Genomic DNA, 21,307 nt, shown 5'->3' on the forward strand with positions numbered 1-21,307 from the left:
AGAAATAGGCTTTTTTTTTTTCTTAAAGGCTAAATATGGCTAGAAACAGATTTACAATCATTAACAAAGGGAATCCCCGTTGGCAAGTGATGTCACATTTCAATGCTCAAAACTGTGTATAGGTAAGTAGTCACACGCCATCACGTTTCCTGTTTCGTTCACTAGCATTACGGTGAGGACATGGGAGCACTCCACATTTCCTTTCATCATTTGCTTTATTGTAGTGTTTGCAGGGGAAACCATGGCGCACGTGAAAGCATAGCACATTCTGCTCTTTTCTCTTATTCATAACCTTTACACAAAACAATCCTTTTTCAGATTAAATTTCAAGAGTTGGTCTGAATCCAAAGGTAAATTATCTTGGAGAAATTGAAGAAAATATAACCAGATGTGTTTGATTTACATGATTTTTTAAACGCACCTTGTTGATTTAAAAACAATCTAAAGCATACGATACTCTTGGACATTGATAACTTAGAAATGAGTACTGTATTTTCATCAAATTGTGAGAGTTATAATTGAAGTAGTGTCAAGACAAGAAAAAGTATTTCCAAATCTTATGATTTTTAAACTGTAAGTGAAACAAGAGGAATTACGCTGTCCCTACGCAGCACTCTGTTCTCTCAGATTCTGTGAAAAAAAATTAAAGAATAAAATTAACTTAAAAAGATATAGTAGAGATTTATTATAAACAATAAATATGTTATTATTTATCATATATTTTAATAATAATGGTTTTCGTGAATCATGGACATTTTAGAAGCGAAGATATAGAAAATTTTGGAAAAACTGATAAAATAATACAATGAAAAACTATGATAAAATACAACTGTGATAAATGTAAAAGGAATACTAAAGGTTGAATGACTGGACTGTGTCTAGATTTATAGTTTACACTGACCAACAGTAAAAGACCCCCACAGAGAGCCATGTTGGAAAGCAGTGACATTATTTAAAGGAATACATTTTCCTTTATTGAATTTAGAGGAGCAAAAATTGAAACTTTTTTTCCCACAAACTATATTTTTTTGCATACTCCTCTTTATTTAAAAAAAAAAAAAGCAGGATAGCTCCTGCCTAAAAATAATGTGAATGGGAAATCCATATTCTCAATTCTTATTTTAATATAGTGTATATTTGAAACTAGGTGGTTCATTGGAGAGATAGTCACTAACCTGTCCTTAGAGTAAATATGTGCTCTACCTTTTACAAATGAAGCTGCTTATCTGGAAAAATTGTTAATTTTGTATTTCCCTTCTTATTACAATGTTTTCAGGAAAACACAAAGGAATTCATGAAAGCACATCATATCACACTCTGCTTTTTTCACTTATTCATAACTTTTCCACAAAGAGATCTTTTTCAGATTAACTTTCTAGGCTTGGTTTCAACCCAAAGCTAAATTATCCCAGAGAAGTAACATTCTTTCCAACCCTAAGTGTTCACTTTAGCAGGTGGATAAGGACAAAAATTTCTCACTGCCTATTATAAATCCTCCAGCTAGCCTCTTGGATTGGATTTAAGCCCCAATGAGTTGAGGGCTGAGAGCCAACAACTCTAGGGGCCATTCTCAGGGGACAGTCAGGTCTCAGAGACCAAATAGTTCCACTCTCAGAAGTGAAGCATAGCACAGAGTTGGTGAGAAGACCCATCACCTCATTTCTGTGTAAAACCCAAAATTTGTGGGCATTAACAGACTCTGACTAGTTGGAATAGGTTACATTATGCTGTGAAACAATCCCAAAGTAACAAGAAAGGCTTTTATTGTTGTTGCTTGTTTGTTTGATCCGTTGGTGGTCTGTCCTCTCTTACTCTAGCTCACTATTTTTGTTCACCTGGGGCCTCTACTCCCCCTCATCTTCACTTCAGGACCAAAGTTGATGGAGTGGGTTCTATCAGGACATTGCCTATCTTAGAAAGAGGAAAGAGGTGTGGTAATTCATAGCATTTAAAGCTTCTGCCAAATTTGTACATGCGTTCCATTGGCCAAAGCAAGTCACAGGACCAAGCTTTAGTCAGTGGGACAAAGAAATATAACCATCTCCTGATGAGGTACTAACTTTTTTAACAATAATACAGTTGGCCACATGGATATTGCTGAAATAGATAATGATGAGAATCTTTCCAGTGGTATCAAAGGGAACAAAGAATACCACTCTTAGACCCAGACAAGTAGAGCTTCTACCCTGAAATTTAGAGAGCCCCTAATCTTGCCTCCCTCCTGAAGGGGCAAAGAATTTGGAGGGTCAAGTGAAAAACAAAAGAGAAAATGAACAAACCTGAATGTCAGTTCAATAAAAAGGTTTTAAAAATTGAGACATTCTTATCAAGATTGATGAAGCAAAAAGGAGAAAGAAAACATGAATAACAATATCAGGAATATAAGTGGAAAACGATGACAAATCTACAGACATTACAAGGATAATATGGGAATATTATGACTAACTTCAGGCCATTAAATGTGACAACTTAGCTGAAAAGGACAGATTCCTTGAAGGAGAAAACCTATCACAATTAACAAATGAAGAAACAGAAAATTCAAATAAATGGAGAAATACCCTATGTTTGCGGATTGAAGACTCGGTATTAATAAATGTCAATTCTCTCCAGATAGAGCAATAAAGTCAATGCAATTCCAATCAAAATGCCCACTGGCAGAATTTTTTTCTTTTAAAGAAAAGGACAAGTTTATTACAAAATATGAGGAAAGACACGAGATCTATATCAGTCCAAATAAATCTTGACAAAGAAGGACAAAGTTGGAGGACTCAAAAATAAGATTGATTTTAAAACTCACAATAAAGTTAAAGTAATCCAAAGAGTATGGTATTTTTGCATGGATAGAGAAATAGATCAACAGAAAAGAATAGACACAGAAGAAATATGAAAACACGTTCAATTGATTTTCAACAAAGGCACCAAGAATATTCAACAGGGAGAAATATTTCCCTAGACCAACCAAATAAATGTATGTTAATAAATGGATCTCGACCTCTACCTAACATCAATGCAAAAAATAATTTGAAATAGGTCATTGACTTAAAGGTAAAAGGTAAATGTATAAAGCTTTAAGAAGAAAACATAGTAAAATATGTGCATATCTTTGGCATAAGTAATATTTTATTAATGAAGACACACAGAGTTTTAAACATAACAGAAAGTTTTTGATACATTGGACTTCATCCAAATAAAGGAAACATCTCTGTTTATCAATAGAACACATTAGGAAAATATAAAAGCAAGCACAGAGATACAGAACATACATTTAATATATACGTATATACACATATCTTACACAGCATTTGCTTCCAAAATATAAAAATAAGTACAAATCAATAGCAAAAAGACAAATGACTCAATAAAAAATAGATAAAAGACTTGAACAGATGTTTCAAAAACGAAGATATGTGTCTAAAAAGCATATAAAGTACTCAACATTATTAGTCATCTGGAAAATTCACATTAAATCCACAATGAGATACCATTTCTCACCTACTAGAATGGCTAAAATTAAATTGAAAAACACATGAACACATTAAAGTTGTGAGAATGTGGAGCAAATGGGACTCTCATACATTTCCTTGTGGGAGTGTAAAATAGTACAAAGACTTCAGAAGAATATTTGGCAGTTCCTTAAAGACACACCTACACTCTGATTCAGCAAGTCTTTACATTTATCCTAGAGGAATAAAAATATGTGTATATAAAAGATATATACGAGTATGTTTATGTCAGCTCTATTCATAATAGCAAAAACTAATGGTTCAGACACCAATATGGATGCATCTCAAAAACATTAGGTGGAGTGGCAAACAGGCCAAATTTCTGAGTTCATGTGTTATGAGCCCATGTATTTAATGTACATAAAAAAGCAAAACTACAATATGGTAATAGAAACCAGAACGATGGCAACGTACTTGTGGTGCATTTGTCCCAGAAGAAAGCACAAGGGAACTTTCAGGGTTAACAACACATCTTGATTCAGATGGTGCTTACTTAAGCATCCATATTTATCAAAATTAATCACATTGTATACTTAAGATCTATGCATTCCATCATTTCATTGTATAAAAACTTATTTCAAATCATGCATATGTATCTTCTCAAGTGCACATGAAACATTCTCCAGGATAGAACATATCCAATCCATATAAAAACCGCATAAATTTCAAAGGTTTGAAATCATACAAAGTACATTTTTTTATCACAATGGAATGAAATTAGAAATCAATAATGAAAGTAAATTGGAAAATTTTCAAAATGTGGAAATCAAACGTACTCTTAAATAACCAATAGGTCAAAGAAGAAAAGAGTAAATCACAAATTAGAAAATACTTTGAGATTAGTGAAAATGAAGACCTAACATATCAAAACTTCTAGGATACAGCTGAATAATTTTTAGAGGAAATCTTATAGTTTTAAACATCTATATTTAAAAGAACAAAGATCTCAAATCAATAATGTAACCATGACCCTGAGAAGAAGAGAGCACTAAACCTAAACCAAGCAGAAGAAAGGAAATAATAAAGACTGGAGCAGAAATTAGTGAAATAGAGAATAGAAATCAATAAAATCCAAAAAAGCAAAAGTTGTTTTTTTAATAAAAACATCAACATATTCTATAAACCTTTAGCTAGAATAAGAGAGAGAAAGAGAGAGAGGGCGAAAAACAAATCATTAAAATCAAGAATGAAAGAGAGTCATGGCCAAGTGGAATTTATCTCAGGAACGCAAGGTTGGTATAACATGTGAAAATCAATTAACCTCATACTCCTTATCAATAGAATAACAAATAAAAACCACAGGGGCATCTCACTAGAGGCAGAAAAAGCATTTGAGAAAATCCAATGCTCTTTAATAATAAAAACACTCAATAAGCTAGGAATGGAAGACAATTTTCTCAACCAGATAAAGTGTGTCTATGAACAACCCACAGCCACCATCACACTTTATGGTGAAAGATTGAATACTTTCTACCTTACACTCAGGATCGAGACAAGGATATCTGCACTTATCACTGCCATTCAACATCCTGTTGGAGGTTCCAGCCTGGGCAATTAGGCAAGGAAGCCAAATGAAAGCATCCAGACTGGAGAGGAAGAACTAAAACTATCCCTGTTTGCAGGTGACATGATCTTTTATACAGAAAATCTTAAGGAAAGTGTTTAAAAAAATCAATTGTTTTTCTATACATTAGCAGTGAGCAATCCAAAAATGGAATTAAGAAAACAATTTCATTTACAATAACATCCAAAATTTATCCAGTAGAATAAAATATTTAGGAAAAAAGTTAACAAAAGAAGCATAAAGTTTATACTTTGAAAATTACAAAACACTGAAAGAAATTATAGAACTAAATAAATGGAAAGACATCTCAGTGCTCATGAGTCAGAAGGCTTTATTGTTAAAATGGCAATATTGCTCAAATTGACCTACCAATTCAACAGAATCCTTATTAAAATCCCAACTCACATTTTCACAGAAATTGACAAGCTGATCCTATGGTTAATATGAAAATGCAAGGGTCCCACAATAGTCAAAACTATCTTGAAAAAGAACAAAGTCAGAAGACTCACACTTCTCAATTTCCAAAGTTACTGCAAAGCTATAGTAATCAAGACACTGTGGTACTGGCATAGGGATAGACACAAATATATCAATGAAATAGAATTCAAAATCCAGAAGTAAATCATTACATTGATAGACAACAGATTTTTGACAAAGGTGCCAAGAAAATTCAACAAGAAAAGAATAGCGTTTTCAACAAATGGTGATGAGACAACTGGATAGTCTCATGCAAAAGAATGAATGTAGATCCCTTCCTCACAGTATACACAAAAATTAACACAAAATACATAAGGGACAGAGATGTAAGAGCTAAAATTGTAAATTCTTAGAAGAAAATATAGGAGTAAATCTTCATGACCTTGGGTTAGACAAATTTTCTTAAAAATGATGCCAAAAGCATAACTAACAAAAGAAAATGGAGATAAATTAACTTCACCAAAATTAAAACCTTTTTAGGCTAAAGAACACCATCTAGAAAGTGCAAAGACAGTATTGGCAAATCATATATCTGATAAGGGACTTGTGTCTTGAATATGCAACTTTCAACTAGTAATAAAAAGATAGCCCATTTAAAAAGTGGGCAGAAAAATCTGAATAGACATTTCTCCAGAAAAGATATGCAAATTATCAATAAATGCATGAAAAGATGATCAATATCATTAGTAACTAGAGAAATGCAAGTTAAAAGCACACTAAGATACCACTTCCCATCCACTACTGTTGGTTTGCAAACTGGCCCCCATACACGAAGGGAAAGGAGGGAACAAAGAAAGAGGCAGACCACTCCAGATTGATAGGTGACAGGTTTAATAAGCAAGGGAACTTATATACGAGGCTGTCTGAGTGGCTGCAAGATGAGTAGTTCCCCACACCCACCTGCCATAATCTTAAAGGTTTATATACAGGCCTGAAGGGGGCTCAATCACATATTCAGTCCTGATGGAGACCAACACCTTACTCTCTCAAGGCTGCATCCTTGAAACAGCTCTCAGTGTGGGAATGGTGGGTGGAATATACATTCCAACGGCAGGGGAGGGGGTGAGGAGCCTCTGATTGCCTGGGTCCAGCTCAAGGGTCAACCGGCAGTCATGTCTTCTCAATGACCTCCTCCAACAACTATGTTGGCTATAATAAAATGGACAGATAACAACAAGTGTCGATGAGGATGTGGAAACATTGAAACCCCCAAACATTGCTGTTAGCAATGTAAAATGGTGCAGTTCCTTTGGAGAACAAGCTAGCGTTCCTCGAAATGTTAAACATAGAGTTGGAACCATCAATTTTGCTTCTAGTTATATACCCAAGAGTAAGGAAAATCTATGTCCACACAAAGCCTCATACATGAATTTTCATATGAGCATTATCCATAGTAGCCAAAAGAGAGGCAAAAACCCAAAGGTCCAGGAACTGATGAGAGGATAAATAAGATATGGCATGGCCATATAATGAATATATTCAGCAATTAAAAGGAAGGCACAGTTACATACTACAATGTAGATGAACCTTGAAAACATTGTTAAATGAAAGAAGCCAGTCACAAAATAGCACATAGTATACAATTCCATTTATATGAAATATACAGAATATTCTATAGAGACGGAAAGTAGATTAGTTGTCACCTAGGGCTGTGGAGGTGGAGAGAAATGGAGAATAATTGCTGATGTGTTTAGGAATAAAAATGTTCTAAATCGATTGTGGTGATGGTGGCTTATCATTAGTGAATATACTAAAAACACTGAATTTTACACTTAAAATGGGTGAATTGTATGGAATGAGAATTACATCTCAATAAGGGTGTTACACACACATACACACACACACACACACACACACACACACAAAGCAAGAGCAAAATTGCTCTTCCAAACTCAGTTAAATAGAAGTTTCCTAGTTGGGAAGGAAAATTTTCTCAGATTGGAGCCTTTTCTAGATGTGAGTTACTCATTTTGTCACCATTTAGCAGAGAAAAAAAGGGGGAAGAAAAATGATAGAGTAAAAAACACCAGTTTCAGGAGGCTGGTTTGCAGTCCTGTTGAGCCATCTAGCTTCACTTTGGCAAGGCATTTAACATCTCTGGACTTCAATCACGTGACCCGTAATATAGGATCTTTGGACCAGTAAACCTCTGAGGTTCCCTGTATCTCCAAAATTCTATGCATTTTCCATGGAATAACTGGATTTACACTTTCATTACCAGAACACTATCTTTCTGTTCAGCATGTCTCCTAGAATTTCTCTCATTTAATTCTAAACTATCTGAAACCTTTTTCTCAAACTGATATAGATGTGATCTTGCTTCTAAATCAGGACAAATAGCAGTCTGTTATTTGAATGCCCATTGCTGTTATTTGCTACCTGCCAATTTTCTTGCAATGGAAAGTCTAGTTAGAAGGAAAACACTGAGGAGATGAATAGCACCGAGGGCTTCGTTTTACAGCCACTGAGGTGTTAATTTTGGATTTAGCTCTGTTTTTGAGAAATCAATCCCAACGCTCATATTTGCTCAGATTTGAGAGCAGCTGCATACCAGTTGGCCAGTAACACAGATATTTGTTATTCACACTCTTCTTGACACATAATACATTTCCAAACATAAAACAGCAACTTCCAGCCATGCAGAATAAAATGGTTTCTATGCATTACTAGGAAATTGAATACTGTGTTGGTGGAGTAGAGAATGGACTCTAGATGGAGGATACGTTAAATTGTGCGTACTTGTCCATAACATTGAGTCTGAGGGAGGGACGGGACAAACTGTTTAAAGCCTTCCCACTCCGGCAAAGGTCAGTGCCTCCATAAAGTGGGAGAAGATGTACTTCAAACATTTTATTACTAATAGTTGAGTCCATTATTATGTGAGTTATTGATGCTTATGGTGGAAAGTCTGGAAATTGAATTCCTGAATTGAGTTTCATGTATAACCACCAAAACTCACACCAGAGATTCTTGCATATTGGTTTAAGAAAAGTTTCTTTTAGAATTATGTCTATTCTCTTTACATTTCTTTTATTTTGCAGCTATTGAATAACAACAAGAATAGCTCCTATTTTGCTTAAGAATCTCTATTTGCCCAGATACAAGTTTTACAGTGATTATATTTGTTTTACCTGCAAAGCACGTATTACTTCTGAGGCACCATTTCTTTCTGAAATTTCTGATTCTGTGACCTGCAAGGGAGAGGTCAGGCTGCCATAAACCCTTAGAGAGAGAAATCCTCTGTAGTTCTATAGGGGTGACAATAAAGATGTCCTTAGAAGGGAATGGGGCTTCCTTAGGGAGCACAGGGCACTTGAAAACATCACACTGTCGGTTCTTTCTCCCTCCTCCCTCACTCTGATAATTATACAGAAATAAAACCAAGTCACAACATCCACTCATGGAAAGCTGGAGTGGGAAAAAATGTTACCAAAGGAAGTCAGACCAAGATAAGAAACAGAGGGAGTCAGGCTCACACTTTTCTTTAGATGATGTTTATGAGCCGATTGTCTATGAAAGAACCACAAGTTAACGTATTCTCTTTAGATGACACCCAGACCCATTCCAGTACTATCTGGACTTTGTTGGGGAGAAAAATGACTCTAAATACAGGGCTCCCAGCAATCATTTCAGCCTCCCATGACTAAGAGGAAACTTTTCTTATGTTTATTAATTTTCACTTCTAAAAAAGTACAGAAATGGGTGATAGCCGTTCATTGTTCCACGGATCACATTCTTATAAATTACTTGAAAATCTGCCGAAAACTTTAACAATCGTTGAAAATAGGGACTGGATTTATTATGTCACCCTCTCTACTCCTATGTATGAATACAATTTTTTGTAATAAAAAAATTAAAAGACTCAACAAGAAAAAATCAAACAACCCGATCAAAAAATGGGCAGGGGACATGAACAGACATTTCTCCAAAGAAGATATATGGATGGCTAATAGACACATGAAAAGATGTTCATCATCACTAATCATCAGGGAAATGCAAATCAAAACTACACTAAGATATCACCTTACACCTGTTAGAATGGCAAAAATATCCAAGTCCAAGAGTGACAAATGTTGGAGAGGCTGTGGAGAAAAGAAACCCTCATACACTGTTGGTGGGAATGCAAACTGGTGCAGCCACTATGGAAAACAGTATGGAGATTTCTTAAAAAGTTAAAAATAGAAATACCTTATGATCCAGCCATCCCACTACTGGGTATCTATCCTAAGAACCTGAAATCAGCAATTCCAAAAGTCCCATGCACCCCTATGTTCATCGCAGCATTATTCACAATAGCGAAGATGTGGAGCCAACCTAAGTGCCCAGCAACTGATGATTGGATAAAGAAGGTGTGGTATATATATATTATGGAATACTACTCAGCCATAAAAAGGACAAAGTCATCCCATTCACAACAACATGGATGGACCTTGAGGGTATTATGTTGAGTGAAATAAGCCAGACAGAGAAAGACGAACTCTGTATGACTCCACTCATAGGTGGTAGTTAACATATAGACAAAGAGAACTGATCAGTGGTTACCAGGGGAAAGGGGGAGTCGGGGGAGGGCACAAAGGGTGAAGTGGTGTACCTACAACATGACTAACAATAATGTACAACTGAAATTTCACATGGTTGTTAACTATCATAATCTTAATAAAAAAAATGAAAAGAAGAATCTTTTATTATGACAACAATTTCTTTCTTCATTCATTAGAGATTTTTGGAACGTGAACCTGTGAGTTAAAAAAGGCTTAGGCCGGGGCTGGCCGAGTGGCCGAGGGGTTAAGTTCGTGTGCTCCGCGGCCGGCGGCCCAGTGTTTCGTTGGTTCAAATCCTGGGCGTGGACATGGCACTGCTCATCAAACCACACTGAGGCAGCGTCCCACATGCCACAGGTAGAAGGACCCACAAGGAAGAATATACAACTATATACCGGAGGGGCTTTGGGGAGAAAAGGAAAAAATAAAATCTTTAAAATAAAAAAAAAAAAAAGGCTTAGGCCTGTTTGCAAGAGGCTTACAAACGAGCATCACAGAGTCTGTAATGATTTAATCAGCATAACTTGGTAATGAAGAAAGACATGAAGGAAAGACTCTCCACTATGGACCAGAAATGTGTTCTCCTTTGAAACACAGAAAGTCTGTTCATATTGGAATTCTGAAACCCAAAAGCAATTTAAGAACATTTTGGAATGTTGAAGAAGAAACAACCTTATAAGACCTCTCCAGAATCTTCATAGCATTTATGAAGGCTATCTTCCATATGTTATGGCTTTGTGTCTATATTGTCATATGGGCTTAACATCGGGGATACATTCCGAAAAAAGCATCCTTAGGTGATTTCATTGTTGTGCAAACTTCATGGAGTGTACTGAAGTGGAACAAAATTTGCCACAGCAAAATATGTCTCTTTAACATGAAGATTATTTAGGGCTGATTATTTTTAAGAAACAAGTGATTCAGAAAGTTTTTCTTGTTACCTCCTCTTTAACTACCTAAGAGAATTCAAATATTAAAAAACCTGGGGCCCAGCCCTGTGGCTGAGTTTGCACAATCTGCTTTGAAGGCCCAGGGTTTTGCCAGTTCGGACCCTGGGCATGGACATGGCACCACTCATCAAGCCATGCTGAGGTGGCATCCCACACAGCACAACTAGAAGGACCTACAACTAGAATATACAGCTATGGACTTGCAGGCTTTGGGGAGGAGAAGAAAAAATAAAGAAAATTGGCAACAGATGTTAGCTCAAGTGCCAATCTTAAAAAAAAGAAAAAAAAGCCTGTCTCAGGAAGCGAGCTATTACCTTAGCATGACATGAACAAGGTGGTAGACAGAGAGGAACATAGAAAAGCCTGTTTTCTGGGCTCCCCTCTGTGTTCTTCTGTTTGTGTGTGGCCAAACAAACACTTGTTTTCCAAACATCTGCTCCTTTTCACTTACCTGTGAATTGCCTTCCTTCCATTTGAAGTCCCTGACTCTCCCCTCCCCCAACATCTTCTTTTGTCTTTAGCTGAGGATGGTATTTACGGTGAGGACTTTCACCATTTTGGTGAGTTACTCAGTTTTCCTGGGTTTCTCCTGTGTATACATGTTACTAAACTTTTGTTTGTTTTTCGCCTTTAGTCTGTCTCATGTCTTAGACCAGTCAGAAGAACCTAGAAGAATAGAGGAAAATTTCTTCCTCCCCTATAGTACTTACACAAACCTAGATGGTATAGCCTAGTACACACTTAGGCTATATGGTACTAAATTTATGGGACTACCATCATATATGAGGTCTGTCATTGACTGAAATATCATTATGCAGCACATGACTATATGTTAAATACATAGGATATGGCATAGAATTGTCTTTCATTTAGAATTTGTTGCAATAGGCAAATTACTTTTCCCACAGATATGACTCACTCCCTTAGTTCCTTTCCAGGTCTCTGCTCATATGTCCCCTTATCAGTGGTACCATCCTTCACCATCCTATTTAAAACATCACATTTAATCCCCATCCCTGACACTTCAATCCCTCTTCCCAGATTGACTTTTCTCCTTAGCTCTTATCATCCCCTGACTTGCTATATAGTCTACTTATTCATTCACTGTTAACTCCCACCACTAGAATTTAAGCTGCATGAGGGCAAAGGTTTTTGTCTGTTTTATTCCCATCTGTATCTCTAGGACTTAGAACACGGCCTGATATATAGTTTATTCACCCATTGGATGAATGAATAGATGATAAACTCAACCAGAGACAGGAATCAGTCATCAAGATGATTAAGGTGATGGTGAAATGAGTGAGTTGTAGATAATAATTTCTCACAGCATCGGTGATCACAACCACAATGTCATGGTCTAAGGAAAAGAAACAATTCCAGAGAAATGACTATCTCCAAACAAATATCTCCAACATCACAGAATCTTCACATTACAGAAGATATTTTAGGATTGTTTGCCTTAAACTCCCTACTGGAGTAGGAATGTCTTCTACAAGGTCCCTTTCTAAATGTCCTGTAAAGCAGGGTTTCTCAACTGTGGCACTATTGACAACTTGACCTGGCTCGTTCTTTGTTATGTGGGGCTGTTCACTACTTTGTACGAAGATTAGCAGCATCCTTGACCTCTGTCTACCAGATGCCAATAGAAATTCCCTCTCTGAATTGTGACAATCAAAAATTTCTCCAGACTTTGTCTCATGTCTCATGGGAGGGCAAGAGTGTCCCCTTGAGAACCACTGCTCTCGATAGTCTAGACTGTGAGGGAGCCTAGTCCATCATTGGATTTCTCTAATGATTGCAAAAGTGTTTCCTTCTGCACCAGGAATATTTGCTCGGCTGAAATTCTCTCTTTTCTCTCTTTCACCCGCCTCTCTCTCTCCCTCTTGCCTTCTCTGCCATTTCTGCCTTTTGCACTAACACACAAAAAATCAGCTTAGTCCTAAAGAACATTTCAAATACTTGAAAATAAGCATCATATCTGTTATGGGCTCAAATTGTGTCCCCCCACAAAATTCAAATGTTAAAGTCCTAATCTCCAGTATCTCAGAATGTGAACTTTTTAGAAATAGGGTGGTTCCAGATGTAACCAGTTAACATGAGGTTATAGTGGAGTAGGATGGGCCTTAATCCAGCATGACTGGTGGGCTTAGAAAAAGAACGCCATATGAAGAGAAAGTGACATGTACTCAGGGAAGATGACGTGAAGACACAGGAAGCACAACATCCACAAGGAAGCCCCAAGATAGCCAGAAAACCACCAGAAGAAGCTGAGGGAGAGGCTGAAACAGCTTCTCCCTCACAGCTCTCAGAAACAACCAACTCTGCTAACACCTTAATCTCTGCCTACTGGCCTCCAGAATTGTGAGATGATAAATTTCCATTGTGTAAGCCACCCAGTCCGTGGAAATTAATACAATATCCATGGTAAGTTTCTCGACTAAGAAGGGTGATTAGTAGAATATACCTTGATATTTGACTGCCTCTTGATCTTGGAAGCATTTCAGAATCACTCTCTAAGTCAGCTGAAATTGAACTCTCAAAGGTCACCAGTGATGGCTTATTTCCAAATATAAGCCGTTGCCTCATTCTGCATTCTTTCATGGCGCTGTTGACCTTCCCTGCATTCTTGAAACTTCAATAAATGTCCATTCACTTGTTCATACTGTGCTTTCTTTTCTTATTCCACAAAATGATTTTATACTCAGTTTTTAAACTAACTTTATTCTAATTTTATGAATCTAACATCTTAGTGTGATGGAATGTCTCAAAATGCTTCACTCTCAAACCCTAAACCCAAACCTGTTGGATATTTCAGGATCTTTGTCTCACAGCTATATGATCATCTTTGTCAATAAGAGATCTTTACAGAGCATTCAATTAGGTAACACACTACATATGCAGCACAATTCACTGATCCTTTTACATACATTATACTACTTGGCCTCCGTGACGGCTAATTTATGTGTCACCTTGACCGTTCTATGGGGTGCCCAGGTATGTGTCAAACAATATTCTGGGTGTTTCTGTGGGGGTGTTTCTGGATGAGATTAACATGTGAATCAGTAGACTGAGTAGAGCAGGTTGGCCTCTCCAACATGAGTGGGCCTCATCCAATCAGTTGAAGACTGAATAGAACAAAAAGGCTGAACTTCTCCCTAGTAAAAGGGAATTTCCTCCTCCCTGGCAGCCTTGAGCTGGGACATTGGTCTTTTCCTGCCTTCAGACTTGAGCAGAAACATTGGCTCTTCTTGGGTCCTAAGCCTGATGGCTTTTGGACTGGAACTTACACCATCAGCTCTCCTGGGTCTCAGGCCCTTGAACTCAGATTGGAACTACATAGATATTTATACATATATGTATGTATATATACATGTATATATGTATATATGTAGCATTTATATATATATATGTAGTGTTGTGTTACATATGTTACATGGAGAACCCTGACTAATACAATCTTGTAACACTATGGAAGACATACTGTTGTATTTACGTTTTACAAGTGAAAAAATTGCATTGATCCAGTGACATGTCCAAGGACAACTGTTAGAAGAGGCTGAGCCCTGAGCCAAGATTCAAATCCAGGGCTGTCTGACTCTATATCTTAATCCTTCCGTAACTCTTCTTTCTTTATCTGAACATACCTACAACAGAATTGCTATTTCTGTTTCTGTTAAGGGTATTCTCAGTTTTCCCTGTAAATAGATGCCAGTCTTCAGAAAGAACTTTATCTTCCCCAACTCTCTTACACCAATGCATCTTCCAAATCTATTCATGTGTCTCCCTTCATTTATATTCCAGCTGCTCCAACTATAAGTCAGTCTCTGAATACATCCAAACTGGATTGCATGCCTTATTCCTTTTCATCTTTCTACTGTGGTTTGTCAGTTTTTCTCAGATTCACATTAATTGCATCTCTCCACAGCTCAAAAGTCCTAAGTGGACCTCCACTGCCTTCCTCAGGTCTGTGGCAGGACTGAAATTCTTCTGATTTGCCCCTACTCTGATTGGCCAGGGCCCTTACTGTACCTGCAGTAAGTATTTTCAGTATCACTAGAGTGCATCAGCATCCATCTTAGGGAGCCTCCTCAGTCCAAACTTACACTCCAGCTGAAATTCTTATATGGTAATTGGGCATCTGTCTTCTGAAAATGATTCCTTGATACATTTTCTGAATTGTAATTTACTGACCTAGCTAGGGATCAATTTCAAGGGGACTGTGCCATCATCATCTCAGCTCTGATTTACTTTTCCAACCTTTCAACCCACTGTTTTGCTGCATAAATTCTCCCCTCCAGTCAGACAAGCCTTCGTTCCAGCCCCTCAGCACACCCTTTGATTTTCACTCTCTATATATTTCCATATGCCAAACATGTGACTGGAGGGGCTGCTGAGTCTTTATTTATCAAAATCCAACCCATTGTCAATGTCCAGCTCAAAGTCTATTTCCTCAATAAATCTCTCTAGACCATTGACACTGAATGCTATCCCTTCCACTACTCAACTCTAATTGTTCCACTGCTCATGAGGTGGTATGGCTGTATGACAGGACAGAATGTAACTAACCAGTGTAGCCAAGGTTAAAAGGCAGGTAAGTGCCACCCACAGAAGAGACCAGTGCAGGATTTGAGGTCTCCGAGAACAGACAGCAGGCACACCAGGCTCAAGTGGCCCAGCGTTTACTTACAGCAGAGGAGAGAGAGTGTACGGCATGGAACCCTTTGCAATGTGGTGGTCTCCCCGGGGCCAGTGGGTCCACTCTACAGTAGACCACATCTCCCACTTCCTGCTGCAGTGGAAGCACCCGGGCCCCTCCCCCTCGGGTCTGACACACAGCAAGCTGGGGACATGCCTGAGGGGCATTGACACATGCACTTAAGCAGAACAAAGGAGTCCACAGTGAGTCCAAAACTGAGAAAGATATTCCCCCATGAGGTGGTAAGCCCAGCCTAGACTGTGAGGGTTCCTTATCTCTTGCTAAAGAAGTGCTCCAGGCCCAAGGCCCATTCTTGCACGGCTGAGGGGGGTTGAAAGACCACATGCCTGAGACTGCCTTCCCACACTAACAATACTCACTGTCCTTTTCGTCTGAACTAGACATGTGCATCCTATATTGTTTTAGATCTATTTTCATGTATTTATGTCTTTTCTCCTCAACTAGACTGTACGCCACTCGGGCAATGTAATGCAACTTGGTTATCTTTGTGTTTCTCAAGGGACCTTGTGCATGGAGATATTCAATACATGTTTATCAATAAAAATGCTGAGGACAGTTGTACAAGTTAAGAAAGTTAGTATAAAGCCTGAAGTAAGGGGGAGATGGGCCCTTACATGTGTGCCACTTGGTGCAGCTACAGTATTTTCACAGCCGCAAGGATCCCTCCCTGTGTATATGTCCGATGCCTCCTCCTCTAACAGTTGCAGAGGTTCTAGGATCCTTTCTGCACCGAGAAGCTACAGAAATGGTTTACTTTCTTTCCCAATTAAAAAATAAATGGCACAAATTGCCCTTTGCAATTGCATAATAAACTTACCAAAAATCATACATATCACATATTCTATTGCCTTAGCTTATCCTGTTTTTCATAAGAAACATCTCATGAAGTAATTTGATAATTTATGGCTGGGTGAAAATATGTAATGTGACTTTATGCCAGAGTCTTTATGCCAAGTTGAGATTTAAGAGTTAATGACAGACTTTAATTAGGACAATTTAGGGTTCACAGGTTTAAATTAATGTGAAGTAGAAGAAGTTGAGCAGCTGGATGATTTTTGCTATTTCAGATAGAGAATATTTCCCTAAAATTATTTTCTAACACCAACATTTATATCACTTGCCTTTATGAAAGCTTTGAAAATTGTTTTCCTTATAACCCAGTTGCCTAGTTATAAATCACCATTATCAGCAGTTCTAAAGGAGTTTAGAGTCTAGAGATTTAGCAGTTTTATGCCAAGGAATGGTTTTCTCTTTGACCCTCAGCCCTCCAGGGGTTAAGGCAGCATTTACGGGTTCTGACTCAACTCACCCCTCTTCTGAACCTCACTTGCCAACCTCCAAACTGTGCCAAACCTCTGTGAGTCTTAGGCCAAAGCATGAACTTTGTCCCTCGGCAAGCTCAAACCACCTACCTCCCCAGGAATTAACTGCTTAGATTAAAATAATTAGGGTTCACCTTACAAACCCCGAGTTGAGGCTCCAATGACCTGTGATCAGAAATTACAAGATGATTATACCCAGCACGTCTTTGAAAAGTCCCATTGACAAAAGAACGACTGAGAATTATTTCCCAATTTTGTTCGTGCAAAAGAATCATTTAATGGAACACCATGTAGCTATGTATCTTTGCTAAAGCCAGCAGTTGACAAAAGGGAAACAAATTACTGAATTAAGCTTGGATTTTGAAAGCTATTTAGAAAAGAAGTTTCTTGGAAGTAGCCTTTTAATTTCTTGACAATACACAACTTTGATAGAAAATGCTAGATTTTCCCTTTAATCTCTTCTTCAGTCTTGGTTGCCCTCCAGGGTCCTAGTCCACCTAGTTGTGATTTATCGCTCCAGAGTTTGCTGTCTTTTTTCTCCCATTTAACTGCTTCACTGTGCTGCCTGAACCTTAACACCCAGGAAATTTTGGCAGATTCTCCAAGGAAGTCTCTGTTAAATAAATAAGTGTTCATTGGAACAAACTGTCCACAGCAGGCATAATTTTGCTGGCGTAAAGAGACAATATTAGCTTCCAATTTTGATGATCATATTTTGTGAACTGTTTATTTTTTCTTTTTCACTTGCATTAAAAAAAAAAATCCCAGAAGATCTTTCTTCCACGTAGCTAGCAATAAATGTATTCGCAAATGTCTACAATCCCAAACAAAGCCGTGAACTCATAAGTCCTCATAAGAGAACTGGGAAAAGTGTAAACTGGTAGAAATAACAGTCATTGAGTATATCCTCTTCAAAGCAGAGAAATGGAGTTCCTTCACGTCCTCCAGAAGGGGCCATTGCCTTAGAATTGTAGATAAAACTAACATTACTTATTTTAAAACTTAACTACACAGCGTCATATGAAAGGTCCTTCAATTCTCTGGTATATACTGGGAAAAAAATCAGGAAATGTAATGCCACTCTTAGGCAGTGTCAGTCCGAAGGGGAGAAGAAGAAGGGAACCGGAAGGGAGACGAAGAAGAAGAGGAAGAAGGAGGAGACAGCAGCTCTAACATCACAGCATCACTGGCCACCTTGCGGAGGAGCAAAGAGCTCTTCCAATTCATGCCAGCGTTGGAACATTCTGATAAAACACTTGACGTTTACAAAATAACCGCCATCCATAAAAATATGTACCACAGTATCAAGTCAGTGAAATAAAGACTACATTTAGAAAGATGACCATCAAGCTTCTTACACAGGTTTTGACATTTCAGGGGTGATCACTTGGCCATAACATCTTCGAATTGGGAAAAGTACATTCATTATGCTATTGCATAATCGAGGTCTCTTTAAATATCACATGATTCGTTAAAATTGAGCTATTTTCTCACAGTTCAGATTGCTCTTTAGAACCATAATCCATGCTGCTCTGGTAGAGACAGTGGTAACAGAAAACATTTTAAATCTATATATTTTAACAAATATTAATATTGATAATAGGTATGTATATAATGCCTGTTATTTGCCGCTGTTCAAAGCACCTTACTTATATTAACTCCTTTAGTCCTCACAATAATCTTATGCATTGGGTCCTATCATTTGCCCCATTTTAAGATGAGGAAATAACACCCAGAGAGATTAGGTAATTTGCCCAAAGTCACACAGCAGACCATCTAATAAAGTGTTTTAAAGTATTAGATGTCTAGTCTTCAAAGGAGATTCATCATTAGATCCTTTGCTCTAAACCCTTTGAGAACCTAAATTTGTATATTGGTGATGTGTAGCTTGGTTGGCTAGCGCCCGCTGAACTATGGTAAATGGGTGTTTCTGTTTCCTCTGAAGGTAGAAGTTATTCTACTCATGTATTTGTTTATGTTTGTGGTATTTTTCAAGGGAGAGTGATAAAAAATAAGATCTATCAGAAAAAAAGCAGGAAATTAGCACATTAAACAACTTTTGCAAGTAATTTTTGAGCACCTACTGTGTACTGCACTTGAATTCCTTCTATCATATCCCCACCTGGTGGTCACGTAGCCACTGCAAACCTACATGGAAATGCCTGTCTCTACTTTAATTTCTAGAAGAGTCTTAATTTACCAAAATTACAAATGCAAATGTCTGTTACTTGAGGGATACTGGTCCTATAGATTCAAAAGAAGAAGTGGCAGTATGCATTTCCAAGCTCCAAAGATCAAAAATACTGAGAAATGACCAGCATCAAGCTAAATTTCCCATTCTTAACATGTCATCCATGCCCAGTAAGTTTACTCGTCCTTGAACAAACAACAAACTCTTTTGTTTCAGAAGTAAGCATGCGCATTAGGTTGCCAAAGCCAGTGTCCAAATTTGTTCTTCCAGCAAATGGGGAGATGAGTTGCCGTTCACAAGCAAGATCCAAGCAAGATCGAGATATTGCAGAGCTCAGCTTCATGGACTGCTCTCTCCTTTGTCTAAACACACTGTTGCCGAATGAGTGGCTATTCTCTGGCAGAACTGCATAGAAAGCAGACTGCAACATCCAGCAATGACAACGGTACACACGTATATTTACCCTGGTTGTAAAGTTGGGAGAGTTTGAAATTGTTTAAAAAATATGTGGCTTTTTAAACAGGGTTGTCTAAGCAATAATGAAATTGAAACATTTCTTCAAAACAATGTCTACCTAAAACATTTTAAAATTAAAAAATAAAGCAGTTCAAATTGAGTAATGGTGATCTTGGGCACAATAGAGCTGACTGGCAGAAGTTTACTTCGCAGCAGAATTTACTGCAAACTATTTTATCAAGAAATAGTTTAAACAGATTAAATTAAACCATTTCATTAAAAATGCCTATAACATGAGTTCTATTTCTGAAATAGACTATAATAATATATAATTTATAATTTATACATAAAATAGTGCTTCCAGTTTTTAATAAATATATGTGTAAGAATTTTACAACACTTTGATAAATAGGTTTTTGACACTCTATCTTTAAATAATCATGAAAAAAAGAAGTTTACCTCTGTTAGGCCAGGTCCAGCTGGGCATAGTGTAAAATGCAATGACCCTTTGGTAATTACCCTGCAGATTTAAGCAGTGGAACTGGGCAGTCAAGGTAATTCATGCCCTAGTCATCCACATTGTCCTCAACCAACTGGCTAATTGAAAGAAGATTTAGGATGGGCAAAAAGAGATAAAACAGGGACTCTCAATTTCATGAGGGGATGGGATAGATTAGAAAGCATAAATGCCATTTCTTCTCCTGGACATGTACAAATTCAACACAAACACTCAGCCTGTATCTGGGAGCAACATTCTGCCTCCAGGAGAAACAAAAGTAAATATGGGTGTGGATAACAAGATATTTTAGGAAAACCTTGTTCAAACCAGTCTATTCACTAGCTGTGAGGTGAGGTTGCTGATTATCTTCTAGAAATGTTTCATAACTGTTATATAAATAATTCTTGGACATAGGAAGAAAAAAATATTTTGCTACTGATTTACAAGAACTGCCTTCACAAAATTATTAGTGCTTCTTGGTTATATGGACTGATATTCAATGTTGTAACTGTATTTACAAAGGAGGGCAATGAGAACAGGGCAGGAGAGGGTGGACGGGATGTGAAGATCTCAGGGAAGGAGGCAGATGGGTCACAAGTGAAAGATGACGGGGACTTGTACAAAATCTGTCCACTCCGTCGTTTAAGCTCTCAGAGTTCATAATGCATCTATTGATTCATTCAGCAAATACAGTCTAGGTGCCTTCTATAGCTAGGGGACCAATGTGAATAAGCTACAGTGTCTGCTCTCATAGTTCCAGAATATAGACTCTCAGGATTGGAAGCTACATTCCTGCCAATTTTCCAGCTAAGGCATGAATCCCTTCTATAAAATCTCTTCCAAAGCTTTATGCTACCACCCGAGAGTTAGCATTAATAGCTAAGACGTATTTGTTCTCTGACAAATACTGCTGCTAAGCCACATTTCTTCCTTGTCATATTTCCGCAGTAGATTTTGTTTGTTTGTTGAAATTTAAGTGCACAATCTTACATCTACATTATCTTGCACAATGGACCAACTTTTAAAAAAAGAACCTGTCCCATTGTTCCCGCTTATTAAGAACTTTTTGGAGCCAGGGTATTCATTA

The sequence above is a fragment of the Equus caballus genome, chromosome 17, assembly GCF_041296265.1.
Source record: "Equus caballus isolate H_3958 breed thoroughbred chromosome 17, TB-T2T, whole genome shotgun sequence".
Taxonomy (NCBI): domain Eukaryota; kingdom Metazoa; phylum Chordata; class Mammalia; order Perissodactyla; family Equidae; genus Equus; species Equus caballus.